General features: G+C 31.2%; 1 pseudogene; it reads left to right on the top strand.

Moving 5' to 3' along the window:
* Positions 1 to 11023, top strand: part of LOC149546935 (cysteine-rich receptor-like protein kinase 15) — a 29597-nt pseudogene extending 18574 nt beyond the window's left edge.
* Positions 11024 to 19633: the final 8610 nt, after the last annotated feature.

Genomic DNA, 19633 nt, shown 5'->3' on the forward strand with positions numbered 1-19633 from the left:
TGGGCACCTCTTGATTTGCGTGTGGTGGATGGTCAAATACCATCCACCACCGCTCCCAAAAGTGTGCCGATATATGTGGATGTGTGTACCATCTAATAGAAATGTGAGGCTTCCTCTCGCTAATCTCAAGACCCATCTTAGGGTTTATAAAATATCTTGTAAAATGTCATTAATTTATTTAGAGCTTATGGACCTCTGTATAGGATAGGCCATCAGAATAAAAGGCACACATGGTTTGCCTCCATAATCTAAAGTTATCGATATCACAATCTAAATGCTCAATAGAGTGAACAATGCCTTGCATACTATCTGCAAGGCGAAATAGGTGGGGGGGGGGGGGGGGGGGTGGGCCTCATGCTTAATGGTCTCAATATCATGCATGAGGTCGCAAAGGTTGCACCTCATGCTCTCCCTCAGATCCTCTGCAGTAGGTGCTGGAGGAGGACTAGGTGGTCATAGAGGTGGGGGTGGAGGTGGAGGTGGAGGTGGAGATGGAGGGGGCGAAGGCGAGGGTTGGGGGGGGGGAGGAGGGGGTGGGGGTGGGTCCATCAAATATAATTTGCATATATGTTTAAACAACATAAAAAATCATAAAATTACTATTTAATAAAATAAATCTAAAGGGTATGAGCAGGATCATGGTGTGTGAAAAAGTGGTGATCTAAAAAATGTATAGTTCGAAAATATCTCAAACCATTTCAAAATCTATTCCAGCTTTTTTCCCATCCACCTTGATACTAAATGAAAACAATTAATATCTTTATAAGGTCTACTATATCTTTTGATACCAAACCTATATAGTTAACTTTAAAAACATCATAACAATGTCCTTTATGGCCTATTTTTATGTGATTTTTACTTCAAACATGTAGCTAACGACTTTTATTTCACAAAAATTTGATGAAATGAAAAGGGTTTCTTAAGAATGTTTTCTTTTTTCTGTAAATGTAAGGTTTTTCAAATTATGAGTTTAGTAAGTAATTATTACTTATTTTCTAATGGAGTTATGTATAAAGTGCTGACTGACACACTACTTGAAAAACAACTATAACTTTCAAATGGTACAACATTTTTTAAATCCAAAAGATGCATCACATTCTATGTTTCTTCTACTATAAGGAAAAAAAATGAAAAATTGAATTTTGTAGAGTTTTGAATTAGTTAAGGTGGTCAGACAGGAGAGTTTTTTAATTCCAAAAATACTAAAGTCAAAAATTAATTAATAATTTTTTATTCAGAATAAAAATACACAAAAATATGCATCACATCTAGGTATGAGTCTATTACTTATATCTAGAATATTATTAAAAAATATTATCATTTGATTTTGATTAAGGTGGTTAGACATATGTCTACTTCTTATTTTTCTTCTAAAATTTTTGTAATATTGCATTAAAATTCAAAAATTTGACCAATAAATTTTTATTTTTTTGAGATAAGTCCTAGTAGTTCAGAAACTAGATTCAATTTGCTAGAGATTCTTTTCTCTCAACTTTTTGATATAAAGTTAATAACAAGTAGAAAATTGCACGTCAAGTTGACATAACCCTAATTTTCTAATATTTTATTGCCACTTAAGAGCATAGTTTGGTTGACCATGATCCTGCACATACCGTAAAATATCAATTATATAAATGCACAAATCTTTAAAACCATATCAATTAAATAAATAAAGTTAAACACTAAATTAAACTTTAATGTTAAGGCTAATTGAACATTATACCAAATTTAAGCCTAATCATAAAATAATACTCCAAAAAACTATATTAATAAATCAACTTAAATGTGAATTATAAAAATATCTTATATAAACATGTTTATGATTATGTCTTAGCAAATTTGTACGATTAAGGTTCAATATTAAAATAATTAGGATTGAACATATAAATAAGATTGTGGGTTGGGTTAGGATTTAGGGTTATCCATTTACAATTAGGGTAGAGTAATTACCATTATGATTGAGGCACAAAATATAAGATTTAGGATTAGCATTATGATTGGGGCTACTCTTTTGGGGTTAAAATGCAGGATTTTCTTTAATGCTAAGTGTGCGCATCTTGAATGAGATTCCCTTATCATTGCTAGTTCTATGTACTATAATATCACACATAATTATTGTTTTAGAAAATGGTTAAGACCAATCACATAGATAATAATAAAATGTAAAGATATTTGCATTTTACATATATACCAAAAGGTAATGGGAGTTGAAATGTCCTAGAAAATGGGTTGCAAAAAGAGTCATAAGAAACAACATGGACTAAGAAAGCATGGCATACCATCTTAGAAATCTAGATGGTGATCAATATCATTACTCAAAAGTGGAGTTAATATGATGATACCACTAAATGGAAGAGGGAAGTATTATGAAATTTTATTTCCCTTAGTGGCCATATCCAAAAGTGGAAGGGCAATATTCATTGGTAATTTAAAGATGGAAATGACAATTTCATTTTGTTTATTGTTATGGAAAACATGGCTTTATAAAAAAAATATAAATTTTACCCCATAAGAAGGGAATTATCATTTTTGTAAGGCTAAAGTTTAATAATCTCAAGTGGCTCACCAGGTTGATCAGTACCTTGGGAATTAATAATGGGACTTTAGAAATGAATTTAATCATTATTGTAACATAGTGAGGGTTATATATATCATGGGCTAGGTAGAAATATTAATTTTCCTTTCCATTCCAGTAGTGACACTCTACACTTAAGGTGCCATCATATGGATATGTTGATTAGGATTACTCATATAAGACAAAAAAATGCTTTTCTTGGAGAATAGTATTAAAAAGGTTGATTTTTGGAAATGACCTAGTAATACATACAATGCATGTGAACACTATCATTGCCACATTTTTTGTAGTCCTATTGGATCTTAGTAAACCAAAGGAAATGACATGTTCTCTATGAATTAAACTATTCAAAAGGGTTTCTCAAGAGGTTTAGATGTTAAAGAACTATCAAGTGATATGTAGAAAACAAAAGGAGATGAATTTTTTTTCCCTTCTCAACTAGGTGATGTTTCAAGAATTGAATAGAGGTGTCCATGGTGGTAAGATATAGTGTCCATGCAAAACTTAATATGGAAGGAACATGCACATCAAAAACTCAACATGTAAAGCACATGCATAACCTATAATTTTCATAGATACTTTCTACATTTTACCACATCATTGAATTAATTCCGAATATCAACTAAAGAGGTCCACAAAATACCATTAATCAAATGCACATAAATAATTACATAAGAATATAAATAAATAATCATAACAAGAATAATCAAAGATTGAGATAGTTATTTGTAAGAATCTCTCACTTGTTGAATATCTTCTAAGAGTCAACTAAAATAAAAAGGTATCAATTATTAGGGTCCATGAGGCCTATCAACTCTAAATGCCACTTGAACTTGTGTATGCTCAAAGGTTTTTTCAAGGTAGTTACAATATTCACCTAAGTGTCAACTTTCTCCAATTTACACTTCTATCTCTACCATGTCTCATGTGAGAAAAATGGTATTGGATGTCCATTTGTTTTTCGTTTATGGAAGATTGGATTCTTTCTCAAATTTATGACACTCTAGCTATTACAATATATAGTTATATTTCCCAAAAAATAAAACTCTTGACCAAATAATGCTTCAAGAAAAATAAATCCAAATTTGACTTAGACATAGACATGAAATTATTTACACTAATGTCTAAGTATAAAAACCATTCTAAATATAGTTTTAGTCAATTATGTATTAAATAGTAAAAAAACATGTCCAATGTGAACAAACCTCATGCTAAAAGAATCAAAGACACATCTACAAATAAAATCTATATCGATTGAAATGTATTAGCTACATAAATTACATGGTGAAAAGTTAAGTACTACATATTATGTGGAGAAATTAAAAGAATATAAATCATAAAATATCATTATCAAGAGAAATATTAACAAATTAATATAATTAGATCATAAGTGTACAAAATAAGTTTTTCTTGAAGTACTATTTTATAGTTTATCATTTAAGATTTCAATATTTCTTCATCCCATTTAAAAATCATTAAATAATATTTTCAAACCTAGGATTAAAATTACTTTCCATTATGGACCTAAGTATTGTTATAGTTACCTAGCTAGGGATCAAGTGTTTGGCTTAAGATTTGAAGTTACAATTAGAATTAGGGTTTAACATTTAGGATTAAGTTTATTAATGATTAGGGTTAGGTTTCTCAATTTTAATTATATAATTTGATTAAAATTTTAATTAGTGTTAGGGGTAAGCTTAGAATTATGGTGAAAGTGAGATTTTACATCAAGGTTAATACTATGTTTACAGTTAGCGTGTAGTTTTATTAAATATATATGGTCATCAAATTATTGAAAATTTTGTTGTAAAATTTATCTAACTAAATAATGAAATGATAAATGGATATGATGGTCCATATAATTTGGAGTAGGGGATTTAAAATTACATTTGATTTGGACCTTGAAATATTAAGTTTATTGAAAATCACAAGTAGAATTTAAAAGCTCGTCTACATTTGAATGTCATAATTAGGGCTAAGGCTGTGTTAAGGATAACTGGTTATGTATGATTGTTTAGGATTAGATATTTAGTTAATGTTAGGATTAAAGAGTTGAGCTTATGATTAGAGTTACATGAATCTAGGGTTTAGAGTTAAAATTATAGTTTTATGGTAAGGGAACACATTAAATACTTAGTTTTATGTTTAGGGTTTGGATTAAATTATTGTACAATTATGGTTAGGTTGATGTTAGAATTAGGAATATTTACTTTCTTTGTTATATGGTTTACATACTAATTTATAATAAATTACTATTTAGTTGAAATAAATATAAAATATCAATGTAATTACATGTTTAAAAAATCTAATTTACATCTATCTAATCATTCAACATTGTAATTTTTATTAAATACATCGAAACATCTAAAGATAAAACTATTAACAATGGAAATTTACAATTTTACATATTAAAAGTGAAAAAAAATAATAAATTGATGGAATTATAAAGCGTAACTGAAAACAATGAAATGAAATAGTAGAAAACAAAGTAAAATACCTGGTACATCAAAAAAGAGCAATACGGGGTTAGTAGAAATCCAAAAGTGGGCTTTTGTTTTGCACTCAGTAAAAATGGCAAAAAAAACCTCAAAAAAGCGAGTTTTGTAGTTTTTCAGATTCGGGTACCCGATTTTTAAAATGTGCTTCGAGCACCTAATCCATATTCAAAAATTGGGTACTCGATTTTTTGATTATGGATCGGGTGCCCAAACCATAACTGGTACCCAATTTGTACCCATTTCTGGAAAGGTCTCATTCCGCAGAATTTCAAACCAAGTTTGGGCTATGACCCAAATACTCTATTAGGAGTATTGATCCTATTAGGAGTCATTACATACATTTAATATATTAGTCCTTATTAGAGGACTTGACCTTGTTAGAGGTCTCAACCGTATTAGGAGTTGTATTACAATATAAATCTCTCTCCTTGATAAGGACTCAATTTCCAATTACAAATATAGTATATACAATACCAAATATTATAGTATTGACATCACAATGTTTTATTAGTCTACAATGTAGCTCTTATTTGATTGGATACAACATCATGATTCATATATAATCATTACAATAGAATAATAGAATCATCACATAACATCAATTCATCAAATACTGTTTCTTAGATGATGCATGAGCATCCTAGGCTTTCTTGCAATCCTGCATGTTGGAGCCGAGTGCCAGTGGTTTCTAATTTTCTGTTGCTGCCGAGCTATTTAGTGGAGGCCGAGTTACTATAGCTAGTAGTGGAGGCTGAGTTACTGTAGCTACTAGTGGAGGCCAAGTTACTATGGCTAGTTGTGGGGGCTGAGTTACTGTAGCTAGTAGTGATGGCCGAGTTACTATAGATATTAGTGATGGCTGAGTTACTGTAGCTAGTGTTCCTTCGTGTGCTGAGTGTTCCTATTGGTGTCGAGTGTTCATGAGTGCCAGTATTTGTCTTGGTCCTTCTTTGACCAAGTTGTTTTTGTTTGGTTCTAGTTTGGGCTGACCTTGCGCGTATTTAATTTTGGGATTGGTATTTAATATTTGTTGAGAGCTGACTTGCAGCTTGGTTATGCATTTAATGTAAGGGTTTATTTAGTTGGTAATTTGTAATAGGCCGACTTGTGGCCGTGCAAGTATTTAAAAGGGGTCTTGGGTAGAGTCTTAGATTATGATTATTATTCGATGATAAGTCTTAGCATGGAGTAGCTTGGAGTTAGAAGTTCACATTTGAGTTTGAAGATGTATTCTTCATTGTAATGGTCGTAACCCAGAAGGCCGTACAACTAGGCATGTTGGATGTAAACTTCTTGATTCAAATATATGAAATATTGTCTCTTTGGATCTGAATCTCAATCCTCTTGTTCATTTTTTGTTGTGTGTTTGTTTGCTAGATTCTGGATCACCTCATTTTGGGGTACATCTAGATTCGTATTGCATCATTCGATATGAAATCTAACTTTCATTTATACCTTTTTCAATTATTTTGCCAATCAATTAGGAAAAAGTCTTCTTAAAATGTGTGGCACAATTTCCAAAAATAAATATTAAGTAATTATGTCCAAGGTTTAACATCTAAGATGTCATCTCTACAATGCCAAGTAATGAAATTGAAAAAATAATTTCATTCCTTGGGCCAACTTGCCCGATCTTCAAAATTGTTCTTGAATAATTGTGAACTTTGCCAGTTTACTCTTTTGCCAAACACAATCTAACCATAGTTGAACAATACTTGGGCATTTTTCATGTATGCACATTACAAAACCTGATCACCAAATCCATTGATCATACTAACTACTTATGTTTCCATCATTTAAGAAATAGTTGGAAATGCAACGAGGCATGTTAGGTGTAATATGCAAAAGAAGGTGTTACAACATGATGATGGTAATTAGTTTCTTTAGGCCAATCTGGAACTAAACAGGAACCAAGTGCAACCTATGCCCTAATATCTCTAGTGTGCTATCAGTGATGACCAAGCCCTAATGTCTATAGTGGGAAATTTATTCAACTCAATTGACTGGATCAAGAACTCTCATTGATGGGACTATACCTACAATGATGATCACTTTCCAAAAATCTCCCCCTTTGGCATTGATAGAAATACTTAGTAAAAAAATGACTATGTGTCAATACCAAATCAAACAATTACTCAAAAAGATTAATCTGTACAATAATTCCCCTTACATCATACTATACATTTTTCACTCATACTACTCCCCCTTTGACATCAATACCAAAGGAGAGAATATAAAATGTTATGTACAAGTCAAAATTGTCCATCAAAATACACCATATGCTTATACAAACCTTAATAGATATGGAACGTTTACCTTGAGTGCTTCTAAATTTGTATCCTAATATTTCATTAGGTTCTCTACTACCTAAATCTCTATACATAAAGAATAAGATTCTATCTCATATACTTTCAAATCTATAGGTCTAAATAAAGCATATCACTACTTATAAGATTCCAATAGATCTGGCTCCTTCTATATTATCTCCAAATTTTGTGTTAACAAAATTTGCAAAATGGAAAACCTCTAGATTACTCTATCCCATTCTTTCTACAAAATGCTTATTGTATCCATTGTTTTACTTAAAAATTAGTCAAAATTAGTTATGATTTTCTTAGACTTCTAGAAAACTTCTACAATCTTCTCTATGTTCTATTCCCCCTCCTTTATATACTCATCTACATCATGGTCATGCTTATTAGCTTCACACAAAGAATATATATCTATTTCCCTTGATCTATGCATGCCTTTTGTTCTAAGTTATATGCTTATTAATCAACTGAATATTATGTTGTCTCATGCCTATGAGGTGTTTGTCCTATTTAGAACTTGTGTTAGTTTCAACCTCCTTGTTTACCATTCTTATCGTGCAATGGTTATAAATCCAACATTATCACTTAACTAGTTTCTAAATCAATTCAACTTTTAAAAACTTCAAATAACTTAATCAAACTCATAAATCCACTCGGTCAATATAATAATTATTCATTAATCCAACTTATTCATCACAACATCCAACTCTTTGTTCAGTATATGTTAACTAACAAAAACATATGATAGTAAATAGCATACAATATGAAAATATCAATCATACAAGATAACACAAGAATATAGCGTGGAAATCCAATTTGGGAAAAAGCACCAAGTAACATGGTACCATTTTTTTATTCTTCTAAAGTGAGCTTGGTTAAGAGCTAACCCTGTTAAAGGTTACAAAACACAGTGTTAGATATAACCCTGTTAAACAATTTAATCATCCTATTAGGAGTGGCTTTGCTATAGGTTTTTATAATATCTTATTAGAATGTCAACTTGAATAAAGGGTTTACAACATGACTGTTAGGTAAACCTTGATTAAAGTATTTTACTGCCACAATGGCTAGAAAGTAACAACTAGGTTTGATATGATAAAATACAACTCACTTTGATTTTTCAAATCTCCATTCAACTCATTCCTAGTTCAATTACTAGACTTTATCGTGCATTCTTCATCTCAAATATGCTTGGCAACACTTCAAACAATCACACTTTTAGCAACTTCTCACTTTTCCTCTGCAACTCTATTCTTCACTTGTTCTCCACAAATTTTTGAGTCCAACAATCAACAACCAACATAAAAATTCTCTCATAAAACTCTGTTCTTCACTTGTTCCGCTTAAATATAACCATAGATCTTAGGATTTGATCAGATTCATTGAATTTGCCCATCATTTTCTTTTCCTTCCTTTGAAACTTTTGTAAACTCCTCATTAAATCCATGCTTTAGATCACCTAACAAATTCAATTCATGCATTAAATACTCCAACTCATTAATCCTTATCTTTAACATTTTTTGACTGGTCTATAAATTCAACTATGTTGTCCTCAAGTCTTGATTCTTTAACAAACTATTAATTTGATGATGTACTCAGTCATCACTGTGTTCCTTGGCTTGGTCATTACTGGGTAGCTCAGTCTTGATTGTTCTTTCTCACTCGGCTTACACTAGCTTGCTCGACCTTCACTATGCTTAGTCATTACTATAGTTTTCCTTTTATCTTGCTTGGTCCCTATTATCACTCAGCTAATACTGTTAGCAAATATCTTACCAATAAGGTTCATCATCAATGACAACATAATAATTATTCAAATTGTAGTTTCCAACAGTTTTGATGATTCTATACTACAACCATTTTTTATTGACCTGATACATATTCATTATTAGATTATCTAAACTAGTACTTATAGGATGTTTATAAGATTATAAGGGATTTTCTATAGGTACTTTTCATTTTATCTTTAGTTTAATCTGAATGGAAAAGAATACAATGGAACAAGATAATTATGGAATGGTGTTGAGATTTCACATAGAATTGGAAGGTCATTGTCTGAATATTTAATTTGGCTTAAAGATTTTGAGAGGAAGACAACCACATTTTAACATTTTTAAATGAATTGTGTATTGACTATGGAAGGGATAGGATTATCTTTTGTCAGCTATGGCATGCGATAAGGGCATTATATACAGGTCTTAAAGGAGGGAAATAAAATTGGTCTTAGCTTATTTTCTTTAATTTACTAAAGGGTTGAAATGGAGATGCTGCATGGGTTTTCCATTTGCATTGTGAAATGAGTTATTTGCCCTTTTTTCTTGCCTTTGTTAGTTTCAGCAGAGGCAAATCCTATTATTTTAAATGAAAAAATAAGTAGAAGTCAAACACACCTGACATTACTGACGATTTTTGCAAAAAAAAAAAAAAATGTTGATAGGAGATGAGAATCAGAGCAACACGTTGATTGATGGAAAAATCCATAAAATGTAAAAAGCCAACCAAGACTTTGTCTCTCTCTAGATCTTTAGTCCAAAAAACCTAAAGTGGCAACAAATTCCAAAATGTAGCCCTAGTGTTGATAAGTTACATTCAAACATTGCCCCATGTGTAAACTTAGTAGTCTGTTTATTTTGTGTTGGAGTCTTGAGCTTCTGCAAAAGGGTTGTTTTGAGCAAAAGAAATTTTGTAGCCATATGTAATAGAATATTATAGTTGTTCAATAAATAATGTAGGATATAACATTTGAAACTTATATGTTTATATGCTAGAACACTGCCATAAACAAGATCTAGTCGGTCTTAGAACATCATTGGCGGCATAATTGTGCTCTTTGAATCTGTGCAATGCCAAAACTATTTTCCTTGAGTTTTACATGTTTCACATGTACATGAATTGAGCTCTGACTTTTTCTAGAAAATACTGCCCTTTCTTCTAAATTGGGTATGATCCCAGGAAATCAATGTTTGTTACACTTAAATGTTTGTCTCTGCAAATCTTGAATTTTGAAAATTACTCACACTGGATTAAACTAATCCATGAATTTGGGAGAAATCTAAACAAGTTCCCTTTCCAAGGCAATAAAGATTGGATGAAGTCTGTGGGGTAATTGATTGATATGTCACATGCAAGTTTGCTGAGCTTGGAGCTCCAATGTCGACGAAAGGAACCAAAGAGAAAATAAAAATTTCCCAACACCTCCCATAAATTATACAATTTACTATAAACCTCAAGACTTCAACACAGAGTAAATTGTAGACCAAAAGCAACACATGCTGGAAAAACTTGCAAAAATGCGGCACATGTGCACAGTACAAGAGTTTGGGCTTCTATTGAATGAAGCGGAAAATGAAGGAGATGTTTTACCGATGGTTGCACCAACAATACTAGATGGTAATTTCCTTCAGGAAGAGGTGGTACGATGCATTCATGTTGGTCTTCTCTGCGTGCAAGCCGATGCAACTGTTCGTTCGGATATGTGAAAGGTGAATTTGATGATCTCTAGCAACACAGTTACGTTGACCGATTTAACAAGGCCTTATACTGTCAGTGCTTCAGAATCACAAGTATTAGAAGGGCACATCCACGGTACCGTTGCATCTATAAATGAAATCTTTGTTACTGAAATGGGGCCGAGATAAGCAGGAGTTACAATACACACAAGTTAGTGAATGGCGATTTATATATCGGAGAAGATTGCTTAGGCTGGGGTCATATGGAGGGGGCTTCTTACAAAATAAAGCGGGTGGTCGCTGAGAATTTTCAGGAATGTTTAAGGTGAGTGGTCCCATGTATTGTAGCTTTAAAATTTCAGCTCTTAAATTTATGGAAGTTGAGAAGATTTTGAAAATTTAAAATATTTTAAGAAGTAAAAACTTTATTTTTTGTGGGAAAGAATGAGCACAACTTTCTATGTGGCACAACGTTTTTCTATGCTTGTGGGGCTATTTTCAGTGCCACCTCTTTTTCACTTGCTCAATTTAAGAGGGCTAAAAAATAGGGGTTCTTGTTTTTGAGGAAAAGATTCTAAGTAATCCTCTAGGCGCTCCCCAAAAAATTCATGGGACCTCTATTCCCTAAAAAATAGAGCCCAAGCCCCAGGCAGGGGTCCCATGAGGGGGGGCTACAGGTCTATTTTTTAGGTATAGGAGGTCCCATAAGAATTTTTTTCGGGGGCTACAAGGTTAATTAGAATCTTTTCCTTCATAATAGTAGCCTCACTTTTTTAGGAAGCGAATGAAAATGGGGTGGGGTTGGAAATAGCCCCACCAACTTAGGGAAAAATCTAGCTATTTGTAAAAAACTAACACTATAAAACCAAAAATGTCTTTATTATAAAATAATTTTTAGATACTTTTTCCTTAAACTTAGGAGCTGAAACTTTAAAGTGAAACAAATTACAAAATCCATAGGACCACTTAGCTTAAGAATTTCCTAAAAAACCTCAGTAGGTGCAACTCTATTTTAAAGGAAGCTGGCATCCATGGGACCCCAGCGTTAGCATCGCCCAAATATCCTCTTAAAGTTCCCTAACAACATTAAGATCCTTTGTATGTGTTATTATTAATGTTTCTATATGAGTCATAGGGGTGCCCACCTATACTTAAAATGTTGCAACTATTTATATTCATATACATTCAAGTATCTAATATAAAAATTAATTTACTTTTCAATAGTATTTTCTGTTGTAACTTTCATTATCATACTATTGTTTCAAAGTTAGATTGGGTGTCCAACTATATATATATATATATATTCTTATTGCGTAAAGTAGTAAATCTACCAACCACTTTAACAATGAATTAGTTGAATCCTCTATTTTTAAGGCTCTTCTAGAAATGAATCTTTGAAAAACTAAGTTACAACTAGTTACCACTGTCACTTAGGATTGAGATTTTTCTCCTTTACAACATTTATCATGTTAAAAAGGGATACTATTTAGGATCACCTAACATGGTTTTAAGTGCATCCATTGAATATTCAGCTTAATTTTAAAAATCAGTTTCATGTTATCTCTTCTTTCTTTTTTCTCCTTGTCAAATATCAATTCTATGTAATGCACTTGGCTTTTCCCCATGAAAAATTATTCATATTGCAATTGTTTTCTACAAGAATAACATACTTTTTTCTGCATCTCATTTATTTTATTTCATCAAAATCACCTCTCAATGTGAATATATTTTGTTCAGGAAAACCATTTTGAGTTGTTTTCATCTTAGGTTCTATAGAAAAGTCAAATTGAAAGAATATATTTTGGCAATAAAAAATTTCAAATTTGAATTTTTTTTGACAACTTCATAATTGACTATAATGGGTAACCCTTAATTTTTTTTAATTTTCTCATTTTATAGAATAGTATATTCTTCAACCACTATAACATTGAATTTGTTGAATTATCTATTTTTAAGCCTCTTCTAAAAATGAATCCTTGAAAAAATAAGTTAAATCTAGTTACCACTATCACTTAGGATCATAATTTGTCTCCTCTACAAAGTTTCTCATACTTAAATGAGATACTATTTAGGACCACATGACAAGGTTTTAAGTGCAACAATCAAAAATCCAACTTAATTTTTCAATTAGTTTCATGCTAATTTGTTATTATTTTATCGTTTCTCTTGCTCATCAAATATCAATTCTATGTAATGCACTTAGCTTTTCACCATGAATTGTATTTAGGTTGTCATTATTTTCTACAAGATTTTTTTTATGTATCTCATTTTTTTTACTTCATCAAAATCACCTTTTGACATGAATATGTTTTATTAAGAAAAACCATTTCCATTTTTTCCATCTTAGGCTCTATAGTAAAGTCATATTGAAAGAACTTATTTTGGCAATGGAAGTTTTTAAGTTTGAATCTCTTTTGATATCTTCATAATTGACTAATAGATCAAATGGATTTGGTGCACTTCCATGTGGTTCAATTAGCACTTTGATAAAATAGAATTTTAGTCATTCTTCTATAATATTAGGCACTATTTCAAATAATCTTTTGAACTTGTCTACATATATGTCACTACTTTTTCTTTTTTAGAAAGTCAAATCACTAAAGAAAGACTAAAATCCTTTTAATGAAAACTATGAATAACCTGTATATAAAATTTTTCATATGTTTCTATTAAAATATAGCTTGAGACAATCACCCCATGATACTACCATTTTTTAGGTAATTCCAAAGTAGAAAACATAAAGCCACATTCTCAAGTCATAGTTTTTAATGATATGCATGTGTCCAACTTTTGCACCATGAATGAGAAATACACATGTTAGAAACATCAAAGGTAAAAATTAAATTATTTTACTCAAATCTTAATAATATTATTTCCTTTTTGGGGTTCTAGTATTAATTCTTGAAAGATTTCAACTAAAGATTTCAACTTTTCTTCTAAGAGATTATTTTTCTCGACCCTCTCCGAGGAGTTTTCTATATTCCTTATAAAAGTATTGGTGATCTTGCTTTCACATTTGTGCTTCTTTATTAAAAAGTATTGCTCCTCTTTGTGTAGAAGTAAGGAAAAGAGACTTACTAATACATCTACATTTGATTCCTTATGTAATGCTAGTAATTATTATTTTTAATAGTATTATTTGCTAAAGAACATTTTTCACTAGTTTGATTGTTGAAATTATTATATGAAAATTTTAAGGTTAATTTATTTGATCTAAACCTATGAATTGATTAGGCCAGAAATGGGGACCTCTCACCAATTTATAATAATAAGAAATAAAAAATAAACAAAGATTGAATATTTTATGAAAATAGAAAATACCACATTTATATCATCACATTATCAGACTATAATAAAATAATTTAATGCCATTTCTAATATCATATGTGAAATTTCCCCATCTTATCTAACATAAGTTCAATTTTCTTACCAATCTCCTTTTCATCATGATAATCATCACTATTGCTAAAAATTTCATGGTGGATTCTATTTCTTTATGATTCTAAAAGTGATGTTGATAATTTATAAGTTTTATTTGATAATATGTGTTGTGTTTATTATAAAATTCCATAGGAAAGAAGTAACACATGCATTAAATATCTATATATAAAACTATTTTAAATATCTCCTTCAATTTGTTTTTAAAATCTAAAAATAGTAAGCATAACACATAGTCAAAACATGACAACAAATTATAAATATGATAGTAGATTAAAAAAATTATTTGAATTGGTCATTTTAATTTAGATATAGAGTATTTTTAGAGGAAATTATTTTTCATTTGTATCTATTATTAATTATCATAAAATCTATGTGGTGTATTGTGGTTCATTTAGAGTCCAAGCCCTCTCACACTTTATCTACTCAGAACTAAACACAATCTATGTGGTTTACTCATGTTGATGGATTCCTAGACATGAGGTTGATCTATGGTTGACCTTTTGATTTGATTGTCTCCTCTTCTACTTCTCCTATAGAGGTGGGATCAATTTCTATTGAGGTGAAGTGGGTTTTTACATCTGGCGAGAAGATATTCTCTTAGAGAGATTTTATAAAAAAATTTCTTAAAGGTTTTTGTATTTGGTGTACTCATGTTGATGGATTCTCAAAAATGGCATTGATCTATGGGTGCTTCATTTTGATTGTCGCCTATTTTATTGGTCCTATTGAAGTGGGATCCTAAACTTATAAGGTAAACAAGAGTTTTATTGATGGGAAGTTGACTTTTTTTTGAATATTGTCTTCAATCTGAAAGGCCATCAAAGCTTAGAATTAAGATAATACATCTTTGTACATGGACTAAAAATAGTCAATATTATTGAAGTGATATAACATAATTGATGAATTATAGAAATCTTAGATGTAAAACTATAGAATATGTGATATAGCTATGGTGAAAATATATACATATCACAACTAGATAACAGTTAGATATGTGATCATAAAATTATAATTGAATCATGCAAGATGTGTTAATATAATGCATATATATGTGATTAGTATGTTACAAGTTAGAATTATCATTGCACCAAAAGATCTACCTATTAATTCCATATACAACCACTATGCTTATAAAACACAGGAGACAGTTAAGCCTTGTCACAATCTTGAAGGGAAATATTGACATTAGTCCAACAATCCCTCCTCAGTATAACCAATCTCTAATACCACATGTTAAAAGCTAGAGTTGGTGTTGGACCAAAATATCAACTTATCATTTACGTATACAACCACCACACTTATAGAACATAGGAGACAATTAAGCCATGTCACAACTCTCAAAAGGGAACATTGGTAGTTAGTCCAATAAAGTATTTGATGTTAATGAAGACTTGATGTATGCATCATCACAGATTATTTTTTATTTTTTTTATTCTATAATATTGTAAAATATGTCCTAATGGTTTTTGAAATATACTATAATATGAAAAAAAAAACACTAACACAAGAAACAAGAAAAATAGTTAAACAATCCATGTACATTTTTCATTCAAGATTATATATTATTCTTTAAACCTAATTTTGTTGGGTAAGGAAAGGACCAGAGAGAGCGAGAGAGAGAGAGAGAGAGAGAGAGAGAGAGAGAGAGAGAGAGAGAGAGAGAGAGAGAGAGAGAGAGAGAGAGAGAGAGATGGCTAAAATAAAGGATTTTGTAAATAAACATGAAATTGAAGATGATTATTTTTAATAATTTACCTTAATCCTACCTCTTAAATCCTACCCCTTCGGTAATTGCACAAAGTTGAGATACCAATATGATCCTGCTTTCTTTTTTTTCCCATTCTGAAGCATAGTGTGACCTCATAATAGTGTGATCATGGTATTGTGTGATCACACTATGGTTCAGATAGTGCAAACTATAGGCTTAGGAAATTTAAAAAAAAATTCTAGCTTAACATTATATGTTTATATGTAAAATAATATTCTAAATTTTCAAGTAATGTGTGTTATAAGGGGTCTAAGAACCTGTTAGCACATATATATAATGGCTCGAATGGGTGAAAAGGGGTTATAGATTATCCTATGATCCCTTTTGACTCATTTAATCACATAATGTTTGTCTTAAGGTGTTCTAAGAACCTTTATTACATATATAATGGTGTTGAAAGCAATTGGTTAATTGTATATTGTCTTTGATGTTACACAATCTATCATATCTTTGCCAATTAGTGTATGCCAAGCTCACTTGGGTGATAAAGATAGTTTCCTATCTTTGCTAAGCACTCCAATGTTTGCCAAGTTCAGAAGAAAGTGACTACCAAGTTCACTTAGGCATCAAAAGAAAGTTTGCAGAAGTTGAGTGTTAATCGAGCTCACTCGGTTAATGAAGGAAAAGTTGGATGGAACCAGTGTTAACCAAGTTCACTTGGTTACTGAAGAAATTTTTATGAAGATACAGTGTTGACTGAGTCCACTTGGTTAGCATATGAAAATCATTTATGGATTAGTGTCTACCGAGCTGGGTGAGCTAACAAAGGATTTTCTTATTTTGGCATATTGAGTTTAATGGAATAGTTTGTTGGTTCTAGCTGACTGAGGAGATGAATATTAATTATTCTAAGTTGTATTCATGCTAACTTGACAATACTTAAGGTATAAATAAAAGGTCAAGTTGAGGATTGAATGTGTGATAGTGGAAGAATATAGAATATCATAAGATGCCAAGAGGAAGCAAATTTGAAGGATAAGCAGAATATCCTTGTAGTGTTGCAAAGATACATTTGATCAAGAAGGATCAAGTATACAAGCTAGGATTGAGACCTGTAATCAACAATTCAGTTACATCAAAAATCAAGTAATCTCATTGTTACTCTCTAACCATTGTAGTAGTGAATCTATAACTCTTAATCGAGTTGATTTAACAACCATTTGTAAATCCTCTCGCAAGGTGGTATTTCTAGATTGAAGTGTCTAAAGACCTCTAACAAGGCCACTCCTAATAGGGTGATTAAATCCTCTAATAGGCTCACACCTAACAGTGTGTTTTGTAACCTTTAACAAGGTTGGCTCCTAATAAGGCTCACTTTAGAACAGTGAAAAATAGTAACTAGTTGCAATTGGTGGTTTTTTCCAAATTTGGTTTCCACATTAAATCTTGGTTTCACTTGTGTTCATGCTATTTCTTTCATGTGTATGAAAATAAGTTAATTAAGGTTAATCACATATAATATTATAAGATTTACATGTTAAGCATTTTCCAAGTTATTTCAGTGGTTACTGAGTTACAACATAATATTAGTATTAACTGAGTGTCCATGTGTTTGTCGAGCATCAATATTTTTAGTGAAGTTTATATTATGTATTGACATCTAAAGGATTTGAGATTTATTTTAGTGATAACTAATTGACCCCTCCCCTCTCAGTTACTCCTCTTATATTTAAAATAATTGGTATCAGAGCTTCTTGGTGCTTGCAGAGAAGGTTTCAAGGACCTAAGCTAAAGACCAAGATGTCTTACAGAAGAGAGGTTCCCAAGCTAAAAAAAGATAACTTTGCTGCATGGTAGGAACTTATAAAGTTGCATCTGGGACCTATGAGTGACTTAGGTTTGAAGTATCTAGAAAATGATATTGACTATGGATCAAATTGTTGAAAAGAAAAATCATAACATTATGATGATTGACATTGCATCAGCTCTTAATTATGTTGAATTTGATGAAGTCAAAGGATGTGCTACTACTCATGACATGTGGACCAAACTGATGGATATCTATGGGGGTGATGATAATGTGAAAAGAGCCAAGGCAGGAAGCTTAAGAGGTCAGTTTGATCAAATGAAGATGAGAGAGGATGAAAACATTGCAAAATATGTTGAAAGAATCAAAGCCAATGTTAGTGCTATCAAAGCCTCTAGAGGAACAATTGAAGATGTGATAGTGGTAAGAAAGGCACTCAGAACCCTTCTTCCTATCTATGCAATCAGAATGTTTTCTATTCAAGAGATGAGATGTGATCCAAATAACAATGATCCAAATAACAAGATAACTTTGGATGCTTTACGTGGAAGATTGACTACATTTGAACTAGATAACTATGATAATTATACTCCTAGTTCTAGCAATCTTGAGTCCGCATTTGAAACCAAATTATCACTCAAGAAGAAAGATAAAAAATCTAAAAGCAAACAATCTGAAAGTGAAGAGGAAGACAATTCTGATAGTGATCTTGAAGCCATTGAAGCATTGCTTGTAAGAAGGTACCCTAAAGGCAAAGGAAAGTACAAAGGTAAAATACCTTTGATTTGATTTTCTTGTGAAGAGATTGATCACATTGTTGCAAGGTGTCTAAATAGAGAAGACAAAGATGAAAAGAAGAAAAAAAAGTACAAAGACAAGAAGGATTTCAAGAACCTCAAGGACTCCAATGACAAGGTAAGAAATCTTGTCTCATAGCTAAAGACTCAGATAGTAGTGAAAATAATGAAACGGTCTAGATTGCTGTAAAAGATGAATCTGATGATGAAGGAAATAAAATGGCACTTATCTCTCATATTAGCAAGAATGATACATGGATTATTGATAGTGGTTGTTCACATCATATGACTAGTGACAAAACTAAGTTTGAAAAGTTGAAACATTATGATGGTGGAAGTGTGAGATTTGGAAATAATGAACCATGTTGCATAAAGGGAAAAGGTTGTATCTCACTAACCAATGAACTTAGATGTGATAATGCTTATTGGGTTGAAGGACTAAAGAATAATCGACTAAGTGTGGCACAGTTGAATAACGTTGGATTCAAGGTAGAATTCATGAACAGAAAGGTCAAGATGCTAGATGGGAAAGAAAATCTATTGGCTCTGGAAAGAAAACAAAAGGTAACCTATTCTACCTAGATCTCAGTGAAATTTCATGTTTCATTTCTCAAGTAGAAGAAAGATGGTTATGGTATAAAAGGTTATGTCATGTGAACTTTGATAATATGATAAAGATAAGAAAAAAAGAGAGTGAGAGGTATTCCTAGTTTGAGGAAACCTAATATGGGTCTATGAAAAAATTGTCAAATTGGTAAGATGGGAAAGACAAGTTTCAAAAGAAAAATCTATCATTTTGAAGAAGTCTTGGACTTGGTTCATAAAGACCTATGTGGACCTATTGGAATTGAAAGTTACAATGGAGATAAGTATTTTATTCTTTTTGTTGATGATTATTCTAGAATGATGAATGTAATGTATCTAAAAGAGAAGTCAAAAGCTTTTCAAAAGTTTATGTGGTATCTAGGAAGAGTGGAGAAGGAAACTTTAAAAAAGTTGAAATGTTTGAGATTAGATAGTGGTGGTGAATTTAATAAATGTTGCAT

This window comes from Cupressus sempervirens, chromosome 7 (genome assembly GCF_028749045.1).
Source record: "Cupressus sempervirens isolate cs-2001-9-10 chromosome 7, ASM2874904v1, whole genome shotgun sequence".
Lineage (NCBI taxonomy): Eukaryota > Viridiplantae > Streptophyta > Pinopsida > Cupressales > Cupressaceae > Cupressus > Cupressus sempervirens.